General features: G+C 41.3%; 1 pseudogene; it reads left to right on the top strand.

The window, feature by feature from the left end:
- Positions 1–4,823: 4,823 nt before the first annotated feature.
- Positions 4,824–6,409, top strand: LOC121437510 (annotated as a pseudogene).
- Positions 6,410–26,482: the final 20,073 nt, after the last annotated feature.

Here is a 26,482-nt window from a genome sequence, read left to right as displayed (position 1 = left end):
TTCATCAAAATGGCTGTGCCTTGGTGTAGTGGCACTGGCGTTATAATTCCAGCCCTTGGGAAACTTGAGGCATGAGAATTGTGAACTCTAGGCCACCCTGGGCCACAGCAAGACCCTATCTATAATTTAAAAAATTAAGACTGAAGTGGGAATTTTTCTCGTTGCACAAACATCTGAATTGGTTTAGTCCTTGTGAATACTGGTCCTTGAAAGGTCTACGAGAAGGAAAGATAGTCAAGGGAATTAGTGACTGAAGACAATACAAGCCTTATTTGGGAGAAAAACCTTTGGTGGTGGTGGTGGGGCTCTGTAAGAAACATCCTGGAGGTCCTTGAGGCCTGCCGGGTAGGCAGGCACTCACCGACCAGGGGCGCACCCACCCACTGAGACAGTGTTGCTGATCTATTGGGAGCTCACCAAGGCCAGCTGGACTATGACTGAAAAAGCATGGAATAAAACCGGACTCTCTGAACATGGCGAACAATGAGGGCTGATGAGAAGCCAAGGACAATGGCACGGGGTCTTGATCCTACGTAATGTGCTGGCTTTGTGGGAGCCTAGCCAGTTTGGATGTTCACCTTCCTAGACATGGACGGAGGGGGGAGGACCTTGGACTTTCCACAGGGCAGGGAACCCTGACTGCTCTTTGGACTGCAGAGGGAGGGGGAGAGGAGTGGGGAGAGGGGAAGAAGGGTGGGAGGTGGGGGAGGGAAATGGGAGGCTGGGAGGAGGCTGAAACTTCTTTTTCTCAATAAAATAAAAAAAATAAAAAAAAGAAACATCCTGGAGTTGGCTTACAAGCTAGGGTAGTTTCAGAGCAGAAGAAGGGTTGAGGAAGGAAATTGTAAAGTTTTTTGGGGGCCCACAGTTGACCATTGCTAAAGATAACTAGTGCGGAGTCAAAGAATGTTAGGTCATAGGTAAACATCTTTCCTGCCAGGTCATTATTTTGGTCCATGGAACAGGGCAGATCGGAACCTAAGGAAACAAGCTAGTTTACTTTTTAGAAACCAAGCTAATGTAGTTACTAGAATTATCACAGTTCAAACAGAATTGGGGAATTTAAAAAATGGCATAGCCTTGTATCTTAGCTAGGGTTTCTATTGCTATAAAGTGACAACCGTGAACACAGCAACTCTTATAAAGAAGACAGTTGGAGCTGGAATACTGTTCAGAGGTTTAATCCATTGCCATCATGTGGGCAGCATGGTAGCAAGCAGGCAGACATGGTGCTAGAGAGGTAGTACCATGTCTGGATTGGCAGGCATTGGAAGAGCGAGAAAGAGGCCTGGCTTGAGCTTCTCAAACCCTCAAACCCCACCCCCAGTGACACACTTCTTCCAACAAGGCCACAGCTTTTAATAGTGTCACTTCCTATGGGCATATAGGGATCATTTTCATTCAAACCACCATACCTTGGCTAATACTCCTGAATTTTTTTTTTGTTTTGGTTTTTCGAAACAGGGTTTCTCTGTGGTTTTGTACTCCTGAAATTTTACATTCCTTATATGCTGAATTTTTTTTTTACCTGCCTATTATTGAACTCTATTTTCTTGATCCATGTCTCCCTCACTTTTGTTTAACTTCCTCATTGTAGTGAACAATGATTCTTTAGTAAATTTGTGAGAAAATATGATAACAAAGTCTTACATGTGTGAAAACACTTCATTTGAAATTCCCATCTGTTTGTTCGACAGACACAGAATTCTACATTTTATACTAGTTTTGTGTTGTTGTAATAACTAATTAACACAAATTCAGGGGTCAACACAATCACAAATGATCTGAGAATGTAGTTGTAGAAGAACTTACTTAGCATGTATGATTGGATTCAGTGTCCTGAACTGTTCTGTGAAACAAAACAGAATATAAATGTATTTGTTCTATTTTACAAATCTGAAATAACTTTCAGTATTTTTCTTTGGCAATGCTGAGAATTGAGCCCACTATAGGCTTTGTGCTTGTTGGGCAACTGCTACCCTGAACTATTTTACCTCTAGCCCTTGCTGGTGATTTCAATGTGTTATAATCAAGATGTTGAAAGGAGTGTTTCGTAAAGGATTTTCTTTTTTTTTTTTTTTGGTTTTTCGAGACAGGGTTTCTCTGTGGTTTTGGAGCCTGTCCTGGAACTAGCCCTTGTAGACCAGGCTGGTCCGGAACTCACAGAGATCTGCCTGCCTCTGCCTCCCAAGTGCTGGGATTAAAGGCGTGTGCCACCACAGCCCGGCTCGCAAAGGAATTTCTGAGAAATGATTATGTTTGCATTCCCAAGCTTCTTGACTCAGGGGCCCTTCATCTTCTATGCCAATTTCTGCTTCAGTCTTTGCTTCTGGCTTAAATTTTACCTTGTCTTTCCTATTTGCCTTCCATAAATACTCCTATTATTTATTACATTAGACCTACTCACATAATTCAGGGAAATCTTCCCCTTTGATACCCTTAATTTGATAGCATCTGTAAATTGGGTTATGCCGTGTAAAGCAATTTGTTCACAGACCCATGCATTATGGTCAGAATATCTTTGGGGGGGCTATGTTATTTAACATGGCACAGTTAGAAATTACTTTCCCTCAGAACTTGTGTTTAGATCATGGGAGAAGGAACATTCTTTTTCTTTCTTTCCATTTATTTTTCAAATAAATACAGAAGAATGAAGAGAACAAGAGAGAAGAAATTACAAACAACTGACATCAACAAAAACTGAAGACTGAGCCAAATATGGTGAGGCACGTCGTTAATCCTAGCACTTGGGAGACAGAGGCAGGCAGATTTCTATGATTTCAAGGTCAGTCTGGTTTTCATAAGCAAGTACCAGGCTAGCCAGAGATACATAGTAAAAACTTTTCTCAAAAAGAAAACCCTGGAAAATGTTAAAAATTTAAGTCATGGTGACATTTCTGCTCTTAGAGGCTCTGGGTAACTAAGGAACAGGATGAGGGAGGGCTAAAAAGAGGATCCAATGAAAGTCAAGTTTAAAAATAAATAAAAAATAAAAACAGGAGCCATGATATAAGGTTAATTGTTTTTCTTATCTAACTCTGTCATAGACTTTTCAGTTTTGGTGAAGAAGTGGCTAAAATATATTCAATAGTGGAAGTATAAAATCCAGTGTGAAGCTCCACAGTATAGTATAGTATCCTACTGATAACTATAACTGAATAGAAGTTCATTGAGTTGTATAGTCTTTGAGTTTGCTTAGTTAAGGTGTGTGATGATTATATTTAATCATTCATTCGTTCGTTTGTTGTTTATTTTTTAGTTCATGGTTTAATCACAATCACATCTCTCCCTTCCATTTCCTCCTCTGAACCCTCCTAAATACTCTTCATAACTCTCCTTCGAATTCAAAGCCTCTTGTTCATTGATTATTGTATGTATGTGACCGTTTTTTTACTTGCAACTTTTTTGTCGTTCTGATTTCTTTCTTTCTTTCTTTCTTTCTTTCTTTCTTTCTTCTTGAGACAGGTATTGAGGCTGACGTCAAACTCACAGAGATCCACCTACCTCTGCCTCCCTGATGCTGGGGTTAAAGGTGTATGCCAACAATGCCCAGTATTTGCAACTTTTAAAATAACAGGACTGCAAAGGGGAGGAGCTACAGGGAAGGTGCTGAAAAGCTTCAGAGAAGCCAGAAGGTGCCAACTGTTCGAGAGCCCAGAGCCAGTGCCTGTCCTGCTGGGAGAAGGAACAGGATCTCCAGCATCCATCTCTGGATTCAGACACTTGTACTGGCCTGCCCTTGAGGTCCTGACACGATACATCCTCAGCTACAGCCAGGAAGAGCACCTTCTGTGCAGGTTCGCTATGTTCCCTTTTAAAAGGTTGGCCTTACCCACCTCCCAACTCTTTCTTTCTTTCCCTTTCTCTGCTTCTGTGCCTCTCTCTGTCTTCCCCCCTCTCCCTCTCTTCCTCTTTCTTTTGTTTTGCAGCTCTAGTCCCCAAAGGTCAGTCTCCATTTTCCCCTCCTCCATCTCCCCATTCACTTTCCCCCAATAAAAACCCCTTTAGCTGGGCTCTGTGGCATGGTGCCTCTCTCTCTTAACCCACTATGTAATATAACAACACTTGTAATTTCCTCAGTTTGTGACTTTTTCGTGATACTTCCTGGATACTGATTTGTGTTTATATGAATTCACATTTCCATGTGAACTTCCCTTGGAAGTTTCCCCAGCACCCAACAGGATGAGTATCTAACCCCTACCCACACTGGAGGAGCTGGCAAGGCAGGCTCTGCTGCAAAATGAGCTCTTGGCTATCTCTGCTCTGGAAAACCTGCCCAAGATGCTCTTCCCAGCACTGTTCCAGGAGGCCTTCAGTGGCAGATGCACTAGGATGTGAAGGCCATGGTGGCAGAATGGCCTTTCCCCTACCTCCCTGCGAGGGCCCTGATGAACACCTTCACCCTGGAGATCTTTTAGGCTGTGCTTGATGGAATGGATGTCCTGTTGAGAGAGCAAGTTCACTCCATGTAAGATTTATGTAGGGGCAAATGGAAGATTCTGGAGTACAGGGGAGGGATATCTTGGGTTGTGAGAACGGGGTCAGAGCTAGGTCAGAGGCCATTGGTAGCATCAGCTTGGAAGACTGCAGAAACCTTGACTCTTGTTGAGATGTGATGGAGAAGGACAGTTGGGTGGGGGAAGAACCACCAGACAATGTGGATGCAGAGGAAGGAGCCTGTCCCTGTCTCTCCACAGGCACTAGTAGTAGCAGGTCTAGAGAAAGTGAATGGGGGAAAGTGAGACAGAGGGCTACTGATGCAGCTCAGAAAGAGCCATTGCCTGGCACCATTGTTGTTCTTTTTGGAGACGAAAAGACCGCACATGCGCAGCAGGATCGCCGGACTACAATTTCCAGAAACGGCAGAGGATACAGCATCCCACCGGACTACAATTCCCAATTCGACAAAAAAGCCACGCATGCGCAGGACATTTTTCCCAGACGCACCTGGATCCCTCTTAAAAATGGGGATCGCCGTAACTCGCCCCTTTTTTTCTCTTCACCCCCATCCCTCACCTGTCGTCACCCCCCCATTAAAGTTTACCCACATGGACCCCCGTGCGTCTCGTGTCTCCTTTCCAACTCCACAGAAAAGAACAACAACCATGAGGACTTTGTTGGGCACTGGGGAATCACACAAACACTGCCAAGGTCCAGATGGGAGAAAGAAAGAGCTGGCATTAGGGATATGTGGCCAGGAGCTGAATATCTGCCCGGTCTTCTCTTGTCATGACACTTCACCTGTTCTCCTCACAGGAGGGGGAAACTTTAAGTACTCGATTTTCGGAGGGTGTCCCGTGAGTTCTGGACCATCCAGGCTGGAACAGAGAATGGGAACTGCTCAGCAGGGACTGTGAGTGAGAAGCAAGCAGGAAAGCCCCCTCCCAGACATGAGCTGAGACAGCGTCGAAAGGTGATAGCTGACCTCTACTTGAGGCCCCAACTGGATGAAGAAAAAAAAATATGTCCTGCAGTGGGTCCAGCAGCGAAAAGACTCCTCCAGCTCTGCTGTGAGAACATGAAGATAATGTAACTGTCCCTAGAAAATGTCAGGACGGCTCTTGAGTGTTTCCGAGCCAGAACACATCAAGGTGTTAGAGCTCACCATAGATTGGAGTTGGTGCGCTCTGGCTTGATTTCCTACCCACCTCGGTGAGATGAGAAACCTTCCCATGCTTTCTCTAGTGCGAATCCACAAGAACAGATTTGGGGTTGCCTACACACCGTGCTTAGATAAGAAGTTGATACGAAAGTTCGATGTTCAGTTCTCCAGACTCTGCCATCTCCAGCATCTTTAGCATCTGCATGGCACGTGTTTTCCCAGCCACCACAGGAAACACTTGCTCAGGTATCTAGAAACCCCCTTGGAAACCTTCTCTGTCACTCACTGCCACTTGTCCCAGTCACACTTGTGTCACTTCTCCCAGTGTGAGCGCCTCCATCAACTAAGACATCTGGACATGAGTGGTGTCCTACTGTCCAGTTTATGGATGATGCTTCTCAGGGCTCTCCTAGAGAATGTGGCCGACACTCCTGAGACTCTGGAGTTGCAGGGGTGTGGGATGAAGGACCATCAGCTCAGTGAACTCCTACCTGCTCTCAACCACTGCTCCCAGCTTACCAAGGTCAATTTTTATACCAATGACTTCTCCATGAATGTCTTCAGTGACCTTCACCACACAGCCAACTTGAGCAAGATGACCATGGGGCAGTACCCTGCCCCTCTGGAGTGCTATGAGTGGAGTCACATCTCCATAGAGAGATTTCCCAGCTTTGTTCTCAGCTCATGGATACGCTCAGGGCCATAAGGCAGCCCAAGAGGATCGCCTTTGCTACAGATGTCTACAGTAGATGTTATAAGTGCTGTGTGTATGACCAGGAGACCAGACTTTGTTCTTGCTTGCAGTAAATAGGGGAATGTTACTTTTGGTCCTTGCCTTCTCAGGGTGGCTACATAGAGGACTTTGTGCAGACCTGTTATACTAAAGTGAGCAATGCAGACACACACATCTTCTATAGAGGAGGTTTGGGGATTTATAGAGGCTTTTAATCCAGAATACTCAGTGTAGGAGACACGTGAACATGCCAAATGGCAGTAGGGAGGGCATTGCAGAGCAAATGGGATGAGTTTTAACCCATGCTATGCACTTTCCTTTTCTCTGTCACTTAAAGAAAAAATATCTGAATGTAACTTGCTGGCCTTGATCTCTTATTATTATAACTTTTCATTGTTTTTAGTTATGTTTCTGTGATGAGGAGGTACATGCCTCTTAATGCAAGTGCCCTAAATCAATTGCTTGACATGGTTGCTAAGAGCCAATCTTGGGTCCACTGGAAGAGAAGCACGTGCCCTACAGTCCTAAGCCATCTCTCCAGCTCCTGGTCTATGGACTCATAGTAGTCCTGTTACCCTCCCTGCCTCTCCCCTCTCCCCTTCAACCCTCCCCCAAGGACCCCATGCTCCCAATTTACCCAGGAGATCTTTTCTTTCCCATGTAGATTAGTTCTCTAAATGTGTCCTCATTGTGGTCTAAGTTCTCTGGGATCATGGTTTGTCGGCTGGTTTTCTTTGCTTTATGTTTAAAAACCACCTATGAGTGAGTACATGTGGTAATTATCTTTCTGGGTCTGGGTTGCCTCACTTAAAATGATTGTGGTTTGTAGGCTGGTTTTCGGCTCTTTATGTTTACAAACCACATATGAGTGAGTACATGTGATCATTGTCTTTCTGTGTCCGGGTTACCTCACTCAAAATGATGTTTTCTAGCTCCATCCATTTTCCTGCAAAATTCAAGATGTCATTTTTTTTCTGTTGTGCAGTACTCCATTGTGTAAATGTACCATATTTTCTCTATCCATTCTTCAGTTGAGGGGCATTTACATTGTTTCCAGGTTCTGGCTATGACAAACAATGCTGCTGTGAACATAGTTGAGCACATGTCCTTGTGGCATGATTGAGAATCCTTTGGATATATACCCAAAAGTGGTATTACTGGGTTTTGAGGAAGGTTGCTGTTTCCTAATTTTCTGAGAAATTGCCACACTGACATCCAAAGGGGCTGTAAGAGCTTGAATTCCCCACAACCTCTCCAGCATAAGTTGTCATCAGTGTTTTTGATCTTGGCCATTCTTACAGGCATAAGATGCAATCTCAGAGTTGTTTTGATTTGCATTTCTCTGATGATTAAGGATGTTGAACATTTCCTTAAGTGTCTTTCAGCCATTTTATATTCCTCTGTTGAGAGTTCTCTGTTTATGTTTGTACTCCATTTTTTGTGTTTTTAAAATACATTTTTATTGGTATTTATTGAGCTCTTTTTTTCCCTCTGCTCCCCTCCCTGCCTCTTCCCTCCCCCTTCAATCTTTCCCCAAGGTCCCCATGCTCCCGATTTACTCAGGAGATCTTGTCTTTTTCTACTTTCTACTTCCCATGCAGATTATATCTATGTAAGTCTCTCTTAGTGTCCTCATTGTTGCTTTTTTTGGTTGAGAGACTTCTGTTGACTATTTCTATTTCTTCACCAGTTATAAGTCTGTTTAATTTGCTTATCTGGTCTTGATTTAATTTTGGTAATTGATATTTATCCAGAAAATTGTCCATTTCCTTTAAGTTTTCCAATTTTTGTAGAGTACAGATTTTCAAAATATGACCTGATGATTTTCTGTATTTCCTCCATGTCTGTTATGCCCCTCTTTTCATTTCTGAATTTGATAACTCTGCCTTTGGTTAGTTTGGATAAAGTTTTGTCTATTTTGTTAATTTACTTGAAGAACCAGCTCTTGGTCTCATTGATTCTTTGTATTGTTTTCTTTGTTTCTATTTTGTTGATTTCAGCTCTCAATTTTATTATTTCCTGCCATCTAGTTCTCTTGGGTGAGTTTGCTTCTTTTTTTTTCTTTTTTTGGTTTTTTGAGACAGGGTTTCTCTGTGATTTTGGAGCCTTTCCTGGAACTAGCTCTTGTAGACCAGGCTGGTCTCGAACTCACAGAGATCCGCCTGCCTCTGCCTCCCGAGTGCTGAGATGAAAGGCGGAGTTTGCTTCTTTTTATTCTAAAGTTTTCAACTGTTCTGTTAATTCACCAGTGTGGGATTTTTCCAGCTTCTTTATGTAGGTATTTAGTACTATGAACTTTCCTATTAACACTGCTTTCATTGCGTCCCATAAATTTGGGTATGTTTTGTGGTCATTTTCATTGAATTTTAGAAAGTCTTTAATTTCTCCCTTTATTTCTTCCTTGACTCATTGATGATTCAGGTGAGCATTGTTGAATATCCATGTGTTTGTGGGGTTTCTGGAATTAGTGTTGCTGTTGAATTCTAGTTTTAAGCCAAAGTGATCTGATAAGATTCATGGGGTTATTCCAATTTTTTGTATCTGTTGAGGTTTGTTTTATTATCGAGTATGTTGTCAATTTTTGAGAAAGTTCCATGAGGTGCTGAGAAGGTATAAGAAGGTATATTCTTTTCTCTTTGGATGGAATGTTCTATAGATGTCTATTAAGTCCATTTGTGTCATAACATCTGTTAGTTCCCTTAGTTCTGTTCATTTTTTTTATCTGACTGACCTCTCCAGTTGTGAGAGTGGAGTGTTGAAGTCTCCCACTATTAGTGTGTGTGGTTTGATGTATGATTTAAGCTTTAGAACTGTTTCTTTTACATATGAGGGTGCCCTTGTATTTGGGGCATAGATGTTCAGTATTGAGATTTCCTCTTGTTGGATTTTTCCTGTGACTAATATGAAATGTCCTTCTTTGTCTCTTTTGATTGACTTTAGGTTGAAGTCTATTTTGTTAGATATTAGGATATCTACACCAGCTTGTTTCTTAGGTCCATTTGATTGGAATACTTTTTTCCCACCCCTTTACTCTGAGGCGATGTCTTTGAGGTTGAAGTGTTTCTTGTATGCAGAAGGATGGATTCTGTTACTGTATCCAATCTGTTAATCTGTGTCTTCTTAAAGGTGAATTGAATCGATTTATATATTAAGGGATATTAATGACTAATGATTGCTTGGTCCTGTAATTTTAGTTTTCGTTGGTGATATTATTGTGTTTTCCTTCCTTTGGGATTTGCTGCTGTGAAAACATCTATTGTCTGTATTTTTGTGGATGTAGCTAACTTCCTTGGGTTGGAGTTTTCCTTCTAGTACTTTGTGTAGGGCTGGGTTATTGGCTATGTCTTAAATAAATCTGGTTCTGTCATGGAATATGTTTTGTCCTTCTATGGTGATTGAAAGTTTTGCTGGGTATAGTAGTCTGGGATGGCATCCATGGTCACTTAGTAGCTGCATAATGCTTGACTGCTGCGTACCATGGCCCCCTGTCTGTGCTCTATGCGCTAGACCCCAGTTCGTGAGCTTCGGGCAAGGGGCTGGATGTTGAGAGCACAGACGCAGAGACAGACCAACACATGGACCTCCAAACGCTGGTTCAGAAAGCCCTACTTTAATTAACACCATGTAGGCTTAAATGCACTGCAGTCAATGGCCAACAGGTGAAAATCCCATCCTCTGATCCTCTAAGCTAGGCACAGCTTCTAGTAACTTTAATTAGAAGGTTCTAGGAGGGAAAAGCAGCTGAAAGCCAGGACTCAATTAGTCCCAAAACTTGACCAGGACCTTCTGGCTTTCATTGTTTCCTTTGAGAAGTCAGGTGTAATTATGATAGGTCTGCCTTTATATGTTACTTGGTCTTTTTCCTTTGCAGCTCTTAATATTCTTTCTTTATTATGTGTGTTTAATGTCTTAATTATTATGTGGTGAGGGGACGTTTTTTGATTCAGTCTATTTGGTGTTCCATAAGCCTCTTGTATCTTCATAGGCATATCTTTCTTTAGGTTGGGAACGTTTTCTTCTATGATTTTGTTAAATATATTTTCTGTGCTTTTAAGTTAAATTTCTTTTCCTTCTTCTATACCTATTATTCTTAGGTTTGGTCTTTTCATGGTGTCCCATATTTCCTGGATATTTTGTGTTAAGCTTTTGTTAGATTTAATGTTTTCTTTGACTGATGAGTATTTCCTCTATTGTATCTCCAGCACTTGAGATTCTGTCTTCCATCTCTGTAGTAATATGGGGCGGCAGGGCTGCGTCCCCCACACCCGGCCGCCCACATGGCTAGCTTATGCTCCGAAATAACAACACACAGACATTGTATTCTTTTAATCACTGCTTGGCCCTTTAGCCCTAGCCCTTACTGGCTAATTCTGTTATCCCGATCAATAGATGGCTCTAATAATCTGTGAGAACCGGTCTTACCGGGAAGATTCTAGCCTAGTCCATCCTGGGTCGGAGCTTCATAGCGTGCGTCTGCCCAGGAGCCAGGAGCATGGCGTCTCTCTCTGAGGCGTCTGCTCCCGAGAGAGCTGTGGAGTCTCTGCGCTCACTTCCTCTTCCTCCCAGCATTTTGTTCTGTTTACTCCTCCCACCTATCCTCTAACCAATAAAATGGGCCAGGGCAGTGCCTTTATTAGCCAATGACCTTCCTCCATCATTTCCCCTTTTTCGGTTTAAACAAAAAAAAAAAAAGCTTTAACTTTAACATAGCAAAATTACATATAACAAAACAGTTATCAAGTAAAAGTTACAATAATCTTTATCATAACTAAGGAAAACTATAACTATAACTATAACTAACTATTCTTAACTCCATCAAAGACTCCAGAAAGATACAATACTACCTAAGCAAACAAGAAAAAAGCAACTTTTAAAACTCTAGAAATGACAGAGACATCTCGCTGCCTGGACAGTCACTCAAAGTTCCTCTGTACCATTGGGGCATCCATCTTCAGCCTTCAGGCCCATGGTATCCAGCAGACATTTCCATAAAGCAGGAAAATTCAAAGTCTGTTTAGTCACTATCTGTTGTGTCCTGCAGAATGTCTCGCAGACTCTTTCATGAATCAGGAACCCCGAAAGATCATCTCACCTTAGACAAGTTCAGTAATCCTCTCTCTGCGGGTTCTCTGTGTCCAGTTTATGCAATAGTCCAGGCAAGAGAAGTTTCTTGCCCAAATGGCTATCAAACTCCATAAGGTGCCTCTTCGATGCCCATCTTCCTCTTGAAGTAGATTGGTGCTGCCAGGAGCAGAGTGTCTCATTGTCATGAAAAGTCCTATTCTTAGAAAGACATGAAGAATGTCTATCTAAAATATATCTCTATATATCTAGAAAATCTAACTAACATGACTACAAGCTTTACTATTATCGATGATTATCCATTAACAACCTATATTTCTTAATTATACAGTACGTATTTAAATGAACTACATAATCACAATACCTTAATCAAAATCAGAAACACTTATACATATAACAAAATTGACTGTAAATCTCTATCAATAAAGCAAAATCTATACTAATGCAAATTATTCATACCTATATCATATCCCCCTTTAAATGTAAAAGAACACTTATAAACATTTTTTGGGAATATGGGCGCAGTTTTTTCTCTCCAAACTGCTTCCTGCTGAATGGGGCGTCGTTAATTAGGTCTTTCATGGTATAACCTGTGTGCTAGTTTCATCTCAGTTGGCAGTTGAGCGAAGCAATTTTTTGAAGGCGTGCACAGGAACCATTCAGGAGGACGTGGTCCATCATACCAAATCGGAATAGAAGAAGTGAACAGCGTCTCATCCTCTGTGAAAACAAAATAAGAAACTCCTTTCCAAAGTATCATATCCTTAGATCCAAATTTCAAAGTCAAGGCATCAAAATATCTATGTCGGATTAGTTCAGCAGCATTTATAAATAAATATCTTTTAGCAGCTGTTGCTCCTTCCTCAGCATTCAAACAATTCAAAGAGAGCATAATAGCATACAGTATCAAAATTCTCTGTGTATTTTCCATCTTTGTGCAGCTTTGTTTTAACCTCTATTTAGTTTATTTTTACTTTTAACTTTTTGCTTTTTGAGATAGGTTCTCTGTATCTTTGACCTGAAGTAACTCTGTAGACCAGGCTGTCTTTGAACTCTCAGAGATCCGCCTGTCTCTGCCTCCCAGGCATTCGGGATTAAAGGTGTACACTGCTACACCTTGAACTCACAGAGATCTGTTTGTCTCTGCCTTCTAGGCACTAGGATTAAAGGCGTGTGCTACCACACACAACAACTCTCTTCCTTTTTTTTTGTTTTTTTTTTACTTTAAGAACTTTAACTTTTAGTCTGCATATATTTTTAACACACTTTAAACCATTCAGAAATTTTTTCTGTCTTTGAATCTCTCTTTACTGTATATCTCTCTTTTTCTGACCACATGAATCTTTAATTTACCAAGCAATATCAGTAGGATTAAAGGCGTGGCTTTGCCGGCTGGATCCAGCCCATTCCTTAGCTTTCCAGCCTCATGGCGGATATACAGGCTGTAGCCATGTTTACTGCAACAACTGTATGGCATTTCAAGGTCCCTGCCAGCAAGTGAGCTACAACAGACAACACTCAAGTCCTCTCTCAGTAGCCGGCCCTCCTGCCTCAAACAGTCAGAGTTTGCCCTGGCAGGACAGCCCAGAAAGCCGGCATTTTTAAACGGCGCAGCTTTTTTCCTGCTACGGCTGAAAATCGAAAAGCATGCGTTCAGCTTTTCGTCAACACCATTTAAGTGTTTCGTGGCAGGACCTCTTAATGAGCTGCAGGCTTTGCAGCTAAAGCTGAATCAGGAAGCCTCTCTTAGATGAGGCGCTTGCTTGCCTCTAGCAAGCAGAGTAGAACCGAGAAATTGCTGCTACCAAGAAACCAGGCACAATGCCTTCATTTTGTTCTAGAATTACTTCCCAAGCTGTCTCAGGCTTTATGTGGAAGCAGTTGTCCACGTGGGCGCCATATGAAGTAATATGGGGCGGCAGGGCTGCGTCCCCCACACCCGGCCGCCCACATGGCTAGCTTATGCTCCGAAATAACAACACACAGACATTGTATTCTTTTAATCACTGCTTGGCCCTTTAGCCCTAGCCCTTACTGGCTAATTCTGTTATCCCGATCAACCCATCTCTAATAATCTGTGAGAACCGGTCTTACCGGGAAGATTCTAGCCTAGTCCATCCTGGGTCGGAGCTTCATAGCGTGCGTCTGCCCAGGAGCCAGGAGCATGGCGTCTCTCTCTGAGGCGTCTGCTCCCGAGAGAGCTGTGGAGTCTCTGCGCTCACTTCCTCTTCCTCCCAGCATTTTGTTCTGTTTACTCCTCCCACCTATCCTCTAACCAATAAAATGGGCCAGGGCAGTGCCTTTATTAGCCAATGACCTTCCTCCATCACATCTCTGTTGTATTCTGTTGTTTTTGTTTGCATTTGTGGTTCCTGATTGTTTTCTCACGATTTCTGTTTCAATGATTCCTTCGGCTTATTTTTTCTATTGTTTCTATTTCAGTTTTCAAGTCTTGAATAGTTTCTTTCATGTATTTGATTGCTTTTTCTTGGTTTTCTGTAAGGGATTTACTGATGTCTTCTAATTTCTTGTTTGTCTTTTCCTCCATTTCTTTGAGGGAATTTCTCCCTTTTTCTTTAAGGGTCTCAAACATTCTCCTGAAGTTATTCTTTAGGTCATTTCTTCTGCTTCATCTACATTTGGTTGTTCAAGTCTTGCTGTTGTAGGGTATCTACATTTACTGGTGTCATGTTGTTCTTTGTGGTATTGCATGTGTTCTTACCTTGTCTACTCATCTTTTCCTCTAATTGGTGTGGTTGAGACTGTCTGTGACTCTGGTGATTAATCTTGTAGGTTTCAGTGGATCCAAGGCTCAGATGGTTGTTTCTCTTGGTATAGTCAGTGCCATGGTTCTAGTTACCCAGTTGGTCACTCCCTGTTCTTGGAGGTCACTCAGCACTCCTGGGGGATTTGCTCTGTTCCAATGGAGTTTGCTGTCTCAGGCTTGCTCTGGTCTAGTTTGCCCGTTCAGTCCTGTTTCTGCAAATGCCCCTCATCTGGATCTGCTCCTGCAGAAGTCCCTGTCATGGAGTTGGTCCTGCAAAGAACTACTCCCTAGGAGTTCCCAGGCTTGGGTATGCCTAGACCCATAGAGGACCTAACTCAGGCCTACTCCCTCAGAGGTCCCAGACTCATACCCAGACCTGAAGTTTCTGGTTCCTGCCTACTTCCTGGGACGTTCCTGGCTCAGGCCTGCTCCCTCAGAGGTCCCAGACTCATACCCAGACTCTCAGAGTTTCTGGCTCAGGCCAAGTTCCTCAGAGGTCCCAGACTCACACCCAGACCCACAGGGGTCCTGGCTCTGGTGTACTCCCTCAAAGGTCCTGTTCTGGGCTCAGGTCTACTCTCTGGAAAGTTCCAGATTCATGCTCAGACCCACAGCAGTCTCTGGCTCTAGCCCACTTACTCAGCTGTTGCTTCCCTGTACCTGCTCCTATGGATTTCACAGGTCACAGCTCAGTATTGCTTCGGAAAATGTCTCTGGTCTGGATTTGGCCCCACTCCCATGGAGCTTGCGGTCTCAAGGCCTCTCCTCTGGCCTAGGTGGCTAGCTTAATCCCATTTCCGTGGAGCTTGCCACCTCAGGCCTCTTTGGGCCTAGGTCGTTGGCCCAGTCCTGTTTCTGCAAATGTCCCTGGTCTGGATCTGCTCCTGCTCTCATGGAGTTTACCATCCCAGGCCTGCTCTGGCCTAGGTTGCTGGCTTAGTATTGCTCCCGTGGAGTTCACTGCCTCAGGTTTTCTCTGGCTTAGTTTCCTTGATAGATATGACTTATCAAAGTTAAATCAAGATCAGATAAATGATTAAAATAGACCTATAATCCCTACTTAAAAGAAACAGTCATTAAGTCTCCCAAGCATAAAAAGTACAGGGTCCGATGATTTTTAGCACAGATTTCTATCAGACTTTCAAAGAAGACCCAGTACCAATATTCCCCAATTTTTCCCACAAAATAGAAACAGAAGGAACATTGATAAATTCCTTTTCTGAGGCCACAGTCACCCTGACACACAAACTGTACAAAGACTCAACAGAAAGAATTACAAATCAGTATCCCTCATGAACATTGATACAAAAAATTCAATAAAATACTTGCAAACCAAATCCAATAATACAACAAAATTATCAAGTAGGCTTCATTCCTGAGATGCTAGGATGGTTCAACATATGAAAATCTGTCAATGTAATCCACTGTATAAGCAAACTGAAAGAAAAATAACACATGATCATCCCATCAGATGCTGAAAAGGCCTTTGAAAAATCAAATACCTCTTCATGATAAAAGTTTTGGTGAAATAAGGTATACAAGGGACATACCCAAACATAATAAAGGCAATCTACAGCAGGCCAAAGCAAGCATCAAATTAAATGGAGAGAAACTCAAAAGAAATTCTACTAAAATTAGGAACAAGTCAAAGCTGTCCACTCTCTCCATATGTACTCAATATAGTACTTGAGGTTCTAGCTAGAGCAATCAGACAACTAAAGGAGATGATAGTATATATAAGCAACTCAAAAGCTCTACCAGGGAATTCATACAGCTGATAAACACCTTTAGTTAAATGGATGAATATAACATTACCTAAAAAAATCATCAATATCTCTTTTATATACAAAAGATAATGGGCAGAGAAAGAAATATGAGAAAGAACACCATTCACAATAGCCACAAATAATATAAAATATCTCTGGGTAACTTTAACCAAGGAAGTGAAAGACCTGTATGATAAGAACTTCAAGTCCACGAAGGAAGAAATTGATAAAGATATCAAAAGATGAAAAGATCTCCCATGCTCATGGATCGGTAGTATTAGCATAAAAAAATGGAAATCTTACCAAAAACAATCTACAGATTCAATGTAATCCCCATCAAAATCCCAACATAATTCTTTTTTAATTATATACATTAATTGTTGATGTTTGTGTTTTATGTTTTGTTTTATTTATTGATTTTTATTGAGCTCTACATTTCTTTCTGCTCCCCTCCCATTCAACCCTCCCCCAAGGTCCCCATGCTCCCAATTTACTCAAGAGATCTTGTCTTTTTCTATTTCCCATGTAGATTAAATCCATGTATGTCTCTCTTAGGGTCCTTGTTGTTGTCTAGGTTCTCTGGAATTGTGATTTGTAGGCTGGTTTTCTTTGCTCTATGTTTAAAAATCACTTATGAGTGCGTACATGTGATAATTGTCTTTCTGGTTCAGGGTTGCCTCACTTAAAATGATGTTTTCTAGCTCCATCCTGCTAAATTCAAGCTGTCGTTATTTTTTTCTCCTGTGTAGTACTACATTGTGTAAGTGTACCACATTTTCCTTATCAGTTCTTTGGTCGAGGGGCATTTAGGTTGTTTCCACGTTCTGGCCATGAAAACAATGCTGCTATGAACATAGCTGAACACTTGTCCTTATGGCACAACTGAGCATCCTTTGGATATATACCCAAAAGTGGTATTACTGGGTCTTGAAGAAGGTTGCTGTTTCCTAATTTCCTGAGAAATCACCACACTGACATCCAAAGCATCTATACCAGCTTGCATTCCCACCAGCAATGCAGGAGCCAACACAATTCTTTACAGACCTTGAAAGAGCAATATTCAACTGAGTGTAATGGATTCTCAGGAATCTATGAGGGTTACCCTAGCTAAGACTCCTAGCTATGGAGAATACAATGTCAAAATTGTCCATCTCCTCTAAACAGCAAGACTTTCAGTGGAGGGATTGGGACACCAACTCAGCCACAAAACCTTCAACCTGTAATTTGTCCTGCCTGAAAGATGTGCTTAGGTAATGGTGAAGCAGAAATTGTGAGAGTGGTCAACCAGTAACTGCACCAATCTGAGACCCATACTATGAGAGGGAGCCCACACCTAACACTGTCTGTAGGACCAGAACCCTGAGGCTGAATAACCCGGAGACCTAGGACAGAACACAAGATGACTGGCTAAATAAATACAGTCAATGAAATGACTGGTAATGATATTCCGCTTTGCCCATTGCTTGGTTTCTAGCCCAATTGTCATCTGAGGGGGTATACCTAGCAACTGTTGGAAACAGATGCAGAAACCAAACATTAGGCTGAGCTTGGGGAATACTGTGTAAGAGGGGGAGGGAGGATTGTAGGAGCCAGAGGAGTCAAGGATACCACAAGAAAACCCATAGAATCAACTAACCTGGGCTCACAGAGACTGAACCAACAACCAGAGAGCCTGCACGGGATTGACCTAGGCATTCTACATATATATTATAGTAGTGTAGCTTGGTCTACTTGGGGATCTCTTAAAAGTGGGATCTGGGGCTGTCTCTGACTCTATTTCTGACTTTTGGGACCCTTTCCTCCTACCGGGTTGTATTGCACAGCCTTAATAGTAGAGGAGGTGTGTATTCTTACTACAAGTTGATATGCCATGTTTGGTATATCATGTTTGGTATCCATGGAGGTCTGACCTTTTCTGAAGAGAAAGGGAGGAGGAGTAGGTGAGGGGGAGAAGGTGTGGGGGAGGGACTTGGAGGAGAAGAGGGAGGAGAAACTGGTTGGGCTGTAAATAAAATTAATTTTTTAAAAATAAAAATAGCTTTTTTTTAAATTTTAATTTTTGATTTTTTCAAGACAGGGATTCTCTGCATATTCACGGCTGTCCTGGAACTATCTCTAGACTATACTGGCCTCAAACTCACAGAAGTGGGCCAGCCTCTGCCTCCCAAGTGCTAGGATTAAAGGCATGTGCCATCACTACAGTGCTGCATTTAATACATTTGCAATACTTACATTGCTGTGGAGTGTACTACCTTATTTCATGCCTGTATAACTTTTTGTAATTTTTGTATTCTACAATTTACATTCTCATTCTATTTTTCTTTTCACTTTTGGTATTTTCAAGATACTATGTAACTCTGGCTGTCCTGGGAATCACTATGTAGATCAGACTGGCTTCTGTCCCCAGAGGGCTGGGATTAAAGGCAAGTGCCACTATGCCTAACTCTCAATCTATTTTTGATAGAAGCTTTTGCAGTTTCCAAAGGCTAATGATGCCTTTATGAACATTACTTTTGTGTTTTTTGGGTATACAATGTAGTTGCAATAGGTATATATCACTGAGTACAGTATTAGCTTTAATATGTTATAACAACATATTCAAAATGTTGTACCTGTTTCTATGTCACTTTAGCCAAAACCTAGTGACCTCTATCATTTTCATTTTAAATATTCTGTTCACTAAAGTTGTTGTTGTTGATGATGCTCTTCTTCTTCTTCATTTTTTTTCTGATACAGGGTTTCTTTTCTTTTATTTTTTTTAGTTGTTGCAAAAAAAATTTCCCATTTCCCTCCCCCTCCTCGCACACATCGCCCTCTCCCTCCACTCCCCTCCCCCTCTCCCCCTCCCCCCACCCCATTCCCCCTCCCTCTCGAGAATGAAGAGCAGTCCAGATTCCCTGCCCTGCAGGAAGTTCACGGTCCTCCCACTTCTATCCAGGACCAGGAAGGTGAGCATCCAAACAGGCTAGGCTCCCACAAAGCCAGTTCATGTATTAGGATAGAAACCTAGTGCCATTGTCCTTGGCTTCTCATCAGCCTTCATTGTCCGCCACGTTCAGAAAATCTGGTTTCATCCCAAGCTTATTCAGTCCCATTCCTGCTGGCCTTGGTGAGCTCCCAATAGATCAGTTCCACTGTCACAGTGGGTGGGTGCACCCCTTGTGGTCCTGACTTCCTTGCTCATGTTCTCCCTCCTTCTGCTCTTCATTTGGATCTTAAGAGCTCAGTCCGGTGCTCCAATTTGGGTCTCTGTCTCTATCTCGATCCATCTCCAGATGAGGGTTCTAAGGTGATATGCAAGATATTCATCAGTATGGCTATAGGATAGGGTCATTTCAGGTTCCCTCTCCTCAGTTGCTCAAGGTACTAGCTGGGGACATCTCCCAGGACACCTGCGAGTCCCTCTAGAGTCCAGTCTCTTGCCAACCCTAAGATGGCTCCCTTAATTAGGATATATATTTCTCTGCTCCCGTGTCCACCCTTCCTTTATCCCAACCATCCCATTCCCCCAAGCTCCCCCCATTCTCCCCTTCTCAACGTTTCTCACCCCATTCACCCTTAGCCCCATGCCACCTCATCCCCAAGTTCCCAGGTTTTGCCCTGGAATCTTGTCTACTTCCCATATCCAGGCGGATGACTACATGTTTTTTCTTTGGGTTCACCTTATTTAGCTTCTCTAGGATCACAAATTATATGCTCAATGTCCTTTATTTATGGCTAGAAACCAATTATGTGTGAGTACATCCCATGTTCATCTTTTTGGGTCTGGGTTACATCACTCAGGATAGTGTTTTCTATTTCCATCCATTTGCATGCAAAATTTGCGAAGTCATTGTATTTTACCGCTGAGTAGTACTCTAATATGTATATATTCCACACTTTCTTCATCCATTCTTCCATTGAAGGGTATCTAGGTTGTTTCCAGGTTCTGGCTATTACAAATAATGCTGCTATGAACATAGTTGAACAAATGCTTTTGTCATAAGATAGGGCATCTTTTGGGTATATTCCCAAGAATGGTATTACTGGATCTTGGGGTAGGTTGATCCCGAATTTCCTGAGAAATCGCCACACTGCTTTCCAAAGTGGTTGCACAAGTTTGCATTCCCACCAGCAATGGATGAATGTACCCCTTTCTCCACAACCTCTCCAGCAAAGGCTATCATTGGTGTTTTTGAGTTTAGCCATTCTGACAGGTGTAAGATGGTATCTCAAGGTTGTTTTGATTTGCATTTTCCTGATCACCAAGGAGGATGAGCATGACCTTAAGTGTCTTTTGGCCATTTGAATTTCTTCTGTTGAGAATTCTCCATTCAGTTCAGTGTCCCATTTTTTAATTGGGCTAATTAGCATTTTATCTTCAACAAATGGTACTGGCAGAACTGGTTGTCAACCTGTAGAAGAATGAAAATAGATCCATATCTATCACCATGCACAAAAATCAAGTCCAAATGGATTAAAGACCTCAATATCAGGCTGAACACACTGAAGCTAATAGAAGAGAAAGTGGGAAATACTCTACAACATATGGGCACAGGAGACCACTTCCTACGCATATCCCCAGCAGCACAGACATTAAGGACAACATTGAATAAATGGGACCTCCTGAAACTGAGAAGCTTCTGTAAAGCAAAGGACACTGTCACCAAGACAAAAAGGCAACCCACTGACTGGGAAAAGATCCTCACCAACGCTGCAACAGACAAAGGTCTGATCTCCAAACTATATAAAGAACTCAAGATACAGGGTTTCTATATGTTGTTGTGGCTTTCCTGGAACTCATTCTGTAGAGCAGACTGACTTCAACCTCATGTAGATCTGTCTGGCCTGGCCTCCCAAGTACTGGACTAAAGGCATTTGCCACCACACCCAGCTGTTTATTAAAGATCTCAAGATATAGAAAAAATGAGTCCAATACCTAACTTTAGTATTGAAAACTTTAGTACAGTAATTTAAAGATGTTATCTAATTCTATAGAGTTGCACTGCTTTTTCTTGCTTCCTATAAGTTTCCATTTCATTGTTGCCTTTTTTCTGCCTAAGTACTTGCATTATCACTGGACTCTATTTTTGTTACCCAACAGTCATTCCTAGCTCAATGTTCTCATTCCTAAGGCTTTTGACATACAGCACTATTTCAATCACTTTTCTGTCAAAAGAAATTTACTTTTGCGCTAGAGAAATGGCTCAATAGTTAAGAATGCTTGCTGCTCTTGCAGGGTACCCTTAGTTCAGTTCCTATCATCCCTTCAAACAGTCCGCAAGTGCCTGTACCTGCAGCACCAGGATATAGACACCCTCTTGGGCCTCTTTGAACATACCCACTCTTCTTCACATAAGCCTACACACACACGTACAAACATACATATTTCTAAAAAACTTATAAAAACTTTTAAAAACAAGTTTGTGGTCAGAGAGATGGCCAAGCAGTTAAGAGCACTTATAGAGGACCCATGCTCTATTTCTTGTATCCACAATAGGCAGTTACAAGGGCCTGTAACTCCAGAGTCAGTGGAATGTGTCTCTCTGCTGGCCTCCTTTGGTAACTGAATGCATATGGCATGCAAACACAAGCTCAGGTGCACACATACACTGAAATTTGAAGTTTTTGCCCTGGTGATGCTGAAGCACGCATGGGCAGCCCATATATGGCTGTTCTGTTTAACTTATCCATATTGGGTTTCATGGTCTAAGTTGATGAGCATGACTGACTAGGTCTCTTCCTCAAGAGGGCACCAGATCTCATTACAGATGGTTGTGAGTCACCATGTGTTTTCTGGGAAATGAACTCAGGCCCTTTGGAAGAGCCGGCAGTGCTCTAAACCTCTGAGCAATCTCTTAATCACAAGTCAGAAACAACCGTCTGCATAACGTCATATTTGTAGTTATGATGTCCTTCTAAGAATATTTACTACACTTGCATAAAGTTGGTATTTTTATGTATTTGCTCCTTTATTTATTTGTTAACAAGATGTGGTGTTAGTAATGTTATGCAAATATGATGGTGTATCAAAAAATGAACAAAAGTTTTAGAGTGAGGAAGTAGTCAGAGCTCCAATTTTTGTAAAAGTCAAAAACTGATATGACTACTATGTAAAAAAAGCAAAGTCCATTATTTTCAAAAGAAATTCCTCACATCTAACTAACATGGGTTAAACCCTATAACTTAACATGTTTTGTTATTCTCATGTAAGGTGAGCACCAAACCTATACTATCATTTTTCCCACTTTTTCTTAAAGCCAGAAAATGAGGCTCCCAATCCTTACTTAAGAAGTAACCCCAAGGTAGCAAATATAGGTATGTGATAATATTTTTATTTAGTTACTTAGTATGTACAGAACATGAACACTAGATGTTTGGAGGTCAGAGAATAACTTCTTAGAAGTCCATTTTGACTTTCGACCTTGGTTTTTGAGGCAGAGTCTCTCTTGTTGATTATTACCACAGTACTATATTCTCCAGAATAGCTAGCCTATTTCTGGAGATTCTTTTGTTTCCACCTTCTATCCTGCTGTAGGAGTGTTGGGATTAGAGATTGGTGCTGCATCATCCAGCTTCTTTTTTTTTAAATTTTATTTTTATTTTATATACATGGGTGTTTTATATATATATTCTATACCACATGTGTGCCGTGATCCCCTTGGACTGAAATTACAGATGGTAGCTGCTATATGGGTGCTGGGATTTGAACCTGAGTCCTTTTGTTGAGTACTCAGTGTTCTTAACCACTGCCATCTCTCTCCTAGCTACTTCTTTGTTGTTGTTGTTTTAATATGGGCTCTGGGGGTTGAACTTCAGTCTTCAGGCTTGGATGGCAAGTGCTTTTTAGCTACTTTCTTAGCCATTCTCCTAGCCCCGGAGATAATCTTTTATTTGAAGGATAGCTCAATTCATTTCAATTATTGAATTTTTTGTGTCACCAGGAATCAAACCCAGGCCCTTTTACAAGCCAGGTAAGTAAGCACTCTACCAGCAAGTAGTATCCCTAGCTTTATTTGTCTGCTGTTTACGATTAAAAAACAAATGGTAGTTATGAGATGACCGTGGAACACAGTTTAAGTAAGAGGTCGGCATGTAAACATAGAATTATATGTTGTTTTTCTTGTTCAGAGAAACGGAAGAAGACAAGGTAGGTGATGATATTTGAGTGATGCGTCATAGATTATGGATTGAACCATTTAGAGTTCCTATACTTCTTCAAGCCTGAGCCCCATGGCAAACATCCATCACATTTATTTTCTTTTAGATATCCAGAAGCTTCAGTATGCTTACTTTCCTGGTATTTTTCTCATACTTCACTTCCAACAGACACTCATTTAGTACCAATAATAAAATAAACACTCAATAAATGTTTTCAAAAAATTATGTCACTGGTAAAAGGAAGTTTTTTCCCGATCTCCAGAAAGATTGCTGTGTTTGTGTTTATAAATGTTATTTTGATTTTAGTTAACAACAGAAAATCCACCAGATGGCAACCTTACCCACATTTGAAGCATGGTATGCTATGTAATCCTCGGTAACCCATTTCTGGTCCCCTGAGACAAATATTCCCTGATTAGTGGTTGATTTCTATAGCAATCCTAGTAAATGGCTACCTGGAAGTCACTTGGGAGTGATTGTTGGAAGGTGGAAGAGGGATCTGTTACTACATGTTACTAAGGCTGAAATAATATTTCTTAATATTACTAAAAGCAAAAATATAGTTTCTTTTTTAAACTATTGCTTTCTAAGTACATCTCTGACTTGGTGCTAAACTGAACCAAATTAATTTCCCCCTTGTTAGAGGCTGTAGACAATAGTATTACCTCAGGAGTCACCAGTTATTCTAGTTACTTACTGAACTTAGTGCTATTCTGAAGGTTATCTGGCTCTCTGCTTAACGAGCAAACTGGCTTCCTCATGTCTGAGCTTGATAGTGTGTAGAGAGTCCTGCTGGGGATATTTAATGTGTCCCTTCTTGTTTTCTGTTTATAAACAACCTGCCCTCAGGTACTAATTAGGTGGAAGATATTGCATATATTGATCAAATACAGTTGTGTTGTTCCACACAAACAGATTTGTGGTCAAGACCAAAGTTGTTGCTGAAATGATTATGACCTGCATATTACTAGATGTAGATGCAACAGTAAATGTTTCATAAAAAATATAATGGGTTTGTTGACATCTATTCCTCGACAGCTATAGTTCCAATGATATCTGATATTTCATTAATAAAGCCATTTCCAAAGCTGAGAGTGGTGTCGCATACCTGTAATCCTAGCAATTGGGAGGTGAAGACAGGAGAATTAGAAATTCAAAGTCATCCTCAGCTACATAGCAAGTTGGAGATTATTCTGCTACATGAGACCCCATCTCCAAAACAAAATCACAAGTTGATGTATCATAAGTAGCAAAGCGTATCCATCTTCTTTAAAATCATGTAACTGAAAAATCGATTTTTCCTGTTTCCTATATATTTTATAATAATTTCATTGAAATGTATTATATATCACAATTCATTAACTTGCTGTGTGTTAGGTTTGGGAGAGGGAGACAAGAAATGGGTATTTGACATTGAGTCTAATTGTCCTTCAGGAAAAGAGTTATTAATATTGCTGTAGGAAGTAGTGGGGATCTGAACTAAGACCTGTCTGCTTGACAAAGTGGGGTATCTACACTTACAGGTTTCTGATGAATGGGGAGGTCCTGCAGCACAAGAAAGCAGGCTTAGTTAATAAATGACCTGGACTGTGGAACTTCAGGCAGGCCACCTCCCATCCCTGTCAGCAAACAGGGAAGAAAGGGTAGAAAGGATTTGCTTTTTCTACAGCTGTTGGGCATTGCCTCAGCTTTTTTGGAGCAACTTTGAAGGGATGGATTCTCATGCTCTATATTTCAATGAATTTTAGTGAATTTAGGTTCACTGAGTATTTTTTAAAATAGTGCAGCTTCAAAACAAAATTTTTTAAAAAAATTAAAAAATGGTATACCTTCAAGGCTAGCAAGTTGGCAAAATTGGTAATGGTACATGCCACCAAGCCCAGTGACCTGAGTTCAAACCCTATAGCCCATGACATAAGGAGAGAACCAACACCTAAAAGTTTCCCTTTGACCTCCATTATGTATGTATGGGCATGATGAGGCCTCACTCAAATGAATTTCTCTTTCTCTTCTCATTAAATAAAATGAATGCTATACCAAGGCCTAAATGCTTTTTACTTATTACATAAAGTTGCGGACGATTTTGGTAGCACATCTATTTTTGGTTCCGAATGGACCTGTTATAAAATACTGTTCTCATTTTTTTGTTTGCTTGTGATTTAGACAGAATACAGACTCACACTACACTGAATATTGAAAATTTAACTTCTCAAATAAAATTACCAAATCTAACCTTTATTACATGTTGCTCATGTAATCAGAGATGGTAAATATTATTTTAATTTGATACAAATTCATACAGACATTGCATGAAACAATTTAATAGTAGATAAAAATGTCTTTGAGCTGGGCAGTGGTGGTGTATGCCTTTAATCTCAGCATTTAGGAGGAAGAGGCAGACTGATCTCTGAGTTTGAGACCAGTCTGGTCTACAAAGTGAGTTCCAGGACAGCCAGGGCTGTTACACAGAGAAACCCTGTCTCAAAAAACCAAAAGAAAGAAAGAAAAGAAAAAAGAAAAAAACTGTATTAGAAGGAATTACAAAGTAATTAGAAAAAATGATCCATGTATGAAGAGTAGATTAATTATAATTGATCAATGAAAGCCAAGTGCTATTCATCAAGACAATAAAAGAATGAGAGCTTTCAAGATGGTTCATTGGATAAGAGTCCTTGCTGCCAAGCCTATGATCTGAATTCTATCCCCAAAATCCACTTGGTGGAAGGGGAAAACTGATTTGCCGAATTGTTCTCCAACCCTCACTTGCATGCTGTGGCATGTTCATACATGCAGGCATGCACGCAGTGCACTCATATGCATACACACACAGAAGTGAAATGAGTAAATAAAATGCAATAAAAGGAAAAAGAGGAGGGCTCAAAAGACATTTTGATCATCAGGACTATCACTTCTACCATGGGCCGGAAGTCAAGCCTAGGTGACACAACTACATCCAAAGGAGGAACACCAGCTGAGCATGATAGTCCATGCCTGGGGCTGGAGAGATGGCTCACAGGTTAAGAGCACTGGCTGCTCTTCCAAAGGTCCTGAGTTCAATTCCCAGCAACCACATGGTGGCTCACAACCATCTGTAATGAGATCTGGTGCCCTCTTCTGGCCTGAAGCAGACATGAAGACAGAATACTGTATACATAATTAATAAATAAGTCTTAAAAAATGATAGCCCATGACTATAATCCTAGAACTCAGAAAACAGGGCAGGGAGATCACAAGTTTTGGGTCAGTCTAGGGGCTTCTAAGACCTACAGGATTACATAGAGAGATCTGTGGTAAAAATAACAAAAACCCCGAGACAGATAATAGGGTTTAACCTGAAGACCAGAAAAGCAAAGCAGCCAGCCATTGTCTCTTACCTCAACCTCAGACTGAAA

This window comes from Microtus oregoni, unplaced genomic scaffold (genome assembly GCF_018167655.1).
Source record: "Microtus oregoni isolate MIOR12 unplaced genomic scaffold, Mior012 000052F_ref0000163, whole genome shotgun sequence".
Taxonomy (NCBI): domain Eukaryota; kingdom Metazoa; phylum Chordata; class Mammalia; order Rodentia; family Cricetidae; genus Microtus; species Microtus oregoni.
The sequence above is the reverse complement of the archived record's forward strand: the minus strand, read 5'-3'. Positions and strand labels throughout refer to the sequence as shown.